The sequence below is a fragment of the Cupressus sempervirens genome, chromosome 1 (assembly GCF_028749045.1).
Source record: "Cupressus sempervirens isolate cs-2001-9-10 chromosome 1, ASM2874904v1, whole genome shotgun sequence".
Taxonomy (NCBI): Eukaryota; Viridiplantae; Streptophyta; class Pinopsida; order Cupressales; family Cupressaceae; genus Cupressus; species Cupressus sempervirens.
Window position 1 is genome coordinate 650,311,913 of NC_143118.1, and position 6,000 is coordinate 650,317,912.

The window sequence follows — 6,000 nt, forward strand, 5'->3', positions numbered from 1 at the left end:
AATTTGTGTCTAGTTACCATAGGTGTTCCAATGAGTTTACATGTTTCCAAACCAAACCATTTCAGTAAATATTTCAAATACTTAGTTTGAGAAATGAAGATTCCTTCTTTGTCTTGCACAATCTGTAATCGTAGAAAATATTTCATTTCTCATATCATGCTCATTTCAAAATCCTTCTTCATTTCTTTTGCAAACTTGTCACTTTCATCATCATTTCCTCCAAATATGATATCATCAACAAATATTACCAAAAGCATTAATCCATCATCAATTTCTTTCCAATAGAGATTACTATCTGCCATACCTTTGCTATATCCAAGCTTTGTCAAATGCTTGTCTAACCTTGCATACCAAGTTCTAGGTGCTTGCTTCAAGCCATACAATGTTTTCTTCAATCTACATACTATATCCTTGTCATCTATTAAAGGACAACCTTCAAGTTCTGCATTCGAAAATGTTGACTTGACATCCATCTAATATACCTTGAATTTGTTATATGTTGCATATGCTAAGAATAACCTTACTACTTCTATTCTTGCCATAAGAGCATAGGTTTCATCACAGTCTATTTCTTCTTGTTGTGAGTAACCTTTAAATACCAATCTTGTCTTGTTCCTTACAACTTCACCTTGCTCATTCATCTTGTTCCTAAATACCCATTTAGTTCCTATCATATTCTTATCTACTGGTCTGAGGACCAATTCCCATGTCTCATTCTTTACTATCTGATCCAATTCCTCTTTCATAACTTGCTTCCAATAGTCATCTTTACATGCTTCATCTGCATTCTTAGGTTCAAACTAAGATATCAAACATAGTTCTTCATTCATTATGATTCTTGTCATCACACCTTTATCTTTGCTTCCGATGATCTACTCAGGTGGATGATTCTTTGTCATATTCTTACTCGAAGTAGAAGTTGTTATCTCAACTCTTGGCTCTACTAAAGGTTCTGAGCTTTGTTCCTGCCTTAGCTCTCCTTCATTCTACAAATCATTATTAGTCTCAAGGAATACTTCATCATTCCTTGGTTTAGTAACAACATCATCATCTGAATTGTAATCAACTATTCTTTCTTGTATCGTAAATTTCTCATCAACTCTCACATTTGCACTTTCCATAATTGTCTTAGTTCTCATATTATAACATCTATAAGCCTTGCTTTTCAATGAATAACCAAGAAACATACCTTCATCACTTCTAGCATCAAACTTACCAATATCATCATCTCTTTCGATATAACACTTACAAACAAAAATTATGAAATACTTAATTGTAGGTGAGTGACCAAACCACTGTTCATAAGGGGTCTTGTTTGTGTCTTTCCTGACTTGCACCATGTTCATAGTGTAGACTATTGTATTCACAACTTCTCTCCAAAACATCTTGGATAAATCATTCTCAGCTAACATAGCTCTTGCTACTTCTATTATTGACATATTTCTTCTTTCTGTTATACCATTCTATTCAGGGGTTCTTAGGGCTAATAATTATCTTTTGATTCCATTCGCTTCACAAAAGATGTTAAACTCATTTGAAGTAAACTCTCCTCCTCTATCTGATCTTAAAAATTTAATCTTCATGCCTGATTCATTCTCAACTCTATTCTTGAATATCTTGAACTTATCAAATGTCTTAGATTTTTCTTTAAGAAATGCAACTCACATCGTTCTAGAAAAGTCATCAACTAAAACCATGAAATACCTTTCACCATAGAATCCTTTAGTCTTTGTAGGACCGCTAAGATTTGTGTGTACAATCTCCAATTTTGCTGTAGTAGTAAGCTTCTTGTAGGGAAAATAAGTTATGTCATGCTTTGTCAAAACACACTCCTTGCAAATTGTGGTAGTAGGTTTTATAATCTTAGGAAAATCTCTAACTGCAAACATACTACTAGTCTTTACAAAGCTGTCAAAGTTTATATGAAAAAATCTCTTATGCCATAACTAACAGTCATCTACCTTTGCAACCAAACATGTCATTTCAGTAGGATTCAACTGAAATACATTACCTCTAGATCTGGTTCATGTTCCAATTATCTTTCCATCTTTGTCTCTGATCATGCATGTCTTTTCTATGAACTATAACTGATATCCTTTATCCACTAGTTGTCCAACACTCAGAAGATTGTGCTTCAAACCATCAACAAACTATACATCCTCAGTGTTAGTTTTACCATCAAGAGTTATAGATCCAATACCTTTAACATGGCATGCTACATTGTTTCCAATCCTCACAATGCCTCCATCCTGACTTTTGAAGTCAACAAACTTGTTCATATCATTCATCATATGATGTGAACAACCACTATCAATTATCCAGTCATATCTCTTTTCAACCTGTGATACCAAAACTACTTTTTCTGGACTTTCTTCTTTAATTGCTACAAATCCTATTTCATCATCACTAGCACTTACTGCTTGTTCATCAGATTCATCTTCTTCATTTGCATACAAACACTCTCTATCTCTTCTAGGTTTGAAATTTCCTTTATACTTTTTCTCTCTTTTAGGACACTTAGATGCATAATGACCAAATTCATTGCAAGTCCAACATTTAAAGATTTTCTTACCATCATTTTCTCTTCTTACCAGAAGGGCCACTCCTTCTTCAATCTTTTTGTCATCATCAGATCTGCTACTACTAGCAAAGTCTCCTCTAGCACTTGTGCTCCTTGATAAACTAGGTTGAATATTCAAGGCACTGAAAGTTATTTATGTTTTGGTCAATTCTCCGGACTGTCTAAGTTCATTCTCAACTTCTTCAAGTCTCCCAAGCAATGTCTCCTTTGTGAAATCTTTGGTACAAGATATCAACAATTGTATCATTTGAACTGCTAACTTAAACGGTGGTGTTAAGCTCTTCAATATTTTCCATATAACCTCAACATCTTCTTTGGTTCCTCCTTGAGATCTAACCTGGAGTGGTTTCTGATATTCTGCCTACATATGTTCTTATAGATTCATCTTCCATCATTTTAGCATCTTGAAATGCACAAATCCAATTTCATAGCCTCAATTTCTTATAATAATCATCACCTTCAAAACTAGTTTCCAAAGCTTTCCAAATCAAATGTGAAGTACCAAGTGATTTTACCTAATTGTATTCAATTTTAGGAAGTGTAGACAATAGTGCTTCTCTAGCTCTCATGTCACACATAAAAAGATCTCTCTCTTCCTTGGTACATATTTCCAAATTACTTTCAACAACGATTGTCTTTTATGATTTTGTCAAGATCCAATATCCTAGACCCATACACAACAGATGTCTCTTCATCTTTTCCTTCCAGCTATCATAATTTTTTCCATTGAACTTCAGACTATCTTTCTTGAACATGCTTTCCATGGATCTCCCAAAGTTGTTCAACTTTATCTTCAAGGACCTGATGCTTTGATACCAATTGTTAGAAACAATAGTCCACCAAGATAATTAAGAGGTTTCGGGGGGGGGGGGATGTGAATCAATTATCCAATAATTAAAACATTTATCAACCTTAAACAATCTTATCCATTCAACCAAAGTAAACAGTAACCATAACAAGATGCACATAGACAATTACACTAGATATGTTAACTAGGGAAACCCTTGATGAGAGGGAAAACCCTAGTGGGAATGATGCCCACAAGATGATGTACTAATATAAATATTCCTTGTTAGAGGATGGACCCTATTAGGAGTCTATTACAACATTTATTACATATGAGTCCATGTTAGGAGACTTTGAATCCTTGTTAGAAGATTCCAACCCTATTATGAGTTGTGCCAATCTTGTTAGGAGTTGTGCCAACCCTGTTAGGGTTGTAGAAGACAGAAGGACCCACTATCCAAATAGCTTCTGGAGCAAGATCACCGAACTCACTGTCCAACTGATCTCTCAACTATTCCTTGTAGAATAATTGTGTGTATTGTACTTTAACTTCTTTCCTCTATCCCGACAACCTGACCAATCACTGTTAGACCTTGTAGACTAGGTCATGAACCTTAGATCCAAGTATCAAACTTTAGATCACATAATAAAACCATGGCAATAAAGTTTCCTTCACTTCCGCTCTGCTCTGCTTATCTTTGCATTTCACTCTTTTGCTACTTACAATCGCTAGCATTCATCCATACATACTTCTCACATGATAAAGGAAAATGTCATTCCTTTATAATGAATCCATAAAGCAACTCCCTAAGTTCATTGTTATACCTTCTCAATTAATTATTATAGGACCACATTAAGAACACGTTACACCTAATGATAACATTAATCTATCACTTTGCAACTTGAATAACTTTCCATACATGTAACATTATGACAAGCAAGCTTGTCCATGTCATCACCAACATGTCTTCTTCATATCTTTAACTTTGGCTTATCAGAATAATAGCTCTGCTAAGAGATATAACAAGTTTACTAGAACATGCCATTGTAAACTCTATGTTAGAATAGTCTTCACCGAACCTTGCATAACTTCTTCGAGACTTAATATCTTATGCTTTTGAGGTTAGCTATGTATACTAGAGACAAAGTACATTCTCCCTTTAACCTCACTACTGAAAGTACTCAATGATCTATCCATACCAACTTGATCTTTACCGTTGTTCTTCTGTCAGATACACATAAAACTGCTATGTTGACATCAATGACAAACATAGTCATGAATGTAACATATCATCATGATAATGATCTAATCATGTTTCTACAATTCTCCCCCCTAGGAATATCATCAGTATTCATGCTTCCAACAATGGATAATTGTACAAAATAAAAAGAATCATAGTTGAAATGGATTCAATAAACCCATGTTAAAGTTTGCAAGTAAGTTACTTCCTAAAAAAATCTTGGAGTCCAATAAGTTTCCTCTTAGATGTAGGGATAAGAAGGCTATAGAAAGTAAAAATTTAACCCTAGCAAATGCTAGTCATCTTAATAATGGTTATAAATTGTCATACAGGGAAGCCTAGGCTTTAAGAATCAGATCTATTCTCATCAATCTACAAAACCGTTGTAGAACCCAATTATAGGCCTTCTTTCACCATGGGCAAAAACCCACTTTCTAAATTCAAAAATTGATAGAGTAGAAAGAGTAGTGACAAAATCCCAAATGGTTGTAAGACACAAAATTGATAATAGAAGCATTAATAAGAATACATTAATCATAAGAAACAAGTACAACAAAAATTGGTGGATCAAATGCAATAATCTAGGACTCTTTCCATACTAGAATGGACCTAAAGAAGAGGACCCAAAATTGTCTAAATGGTTATATGAATTATGTGGTAAATAGGTAAGTATGACTCTACTTTCAAGTCATCTGAGTTATTTACATTGCAAGAATCAAAACATCAAAGACAGTTTCATTTCTAGTCCAATGTGTTTGTATAAAGGATGTAGCATAAATCTTGTTAAATAGAGGCTCAACTTCAGTGATGATCTAGAAAAAACTTCAATGTGACCAACATGGGTTATTATTAAAGACTTACCATTAGAACTTGTAAAGTTTTAGACATTGAAACATATAGGATTGTTTATTGGTGAATTCTTATGTATTGAAGCTAACTATAAAACTTCTAGTGAAATCAAACTCTTAGTAATTCAAGATTAGAATAACATGAGCTTAAACAAATAAAAGTGATCACCAATAGATTAGTTCATAACTTAAATCGTTCAAAATATGTTAAATACTCCTATAAATTGTTCTTCTGGAAACTGAAACTAAGAGGGGTACATAGATAACAAATCTCAAATATATGGGAAGAAGCTCAAACCTAAGCAAGACATTCCCAAGGATTTCCAACTAGAATAAGAGAAAGAGAAAAGCAACCAAAAAAACCTTTGAGTCAACAACTTTTATCAATAGAGGAACCCTTAAATCAAATCAAGTGGAAAACAAAGGGATTGTTTGACAAGTATGATTTTTAGGTGGGAAAGGGAGATTGAGAAAGAGGAAATTATAGAAGAGGATTTGGACAGTAAAGAGAGCCCTAACAACAATACAATTCATCACTAAGAAG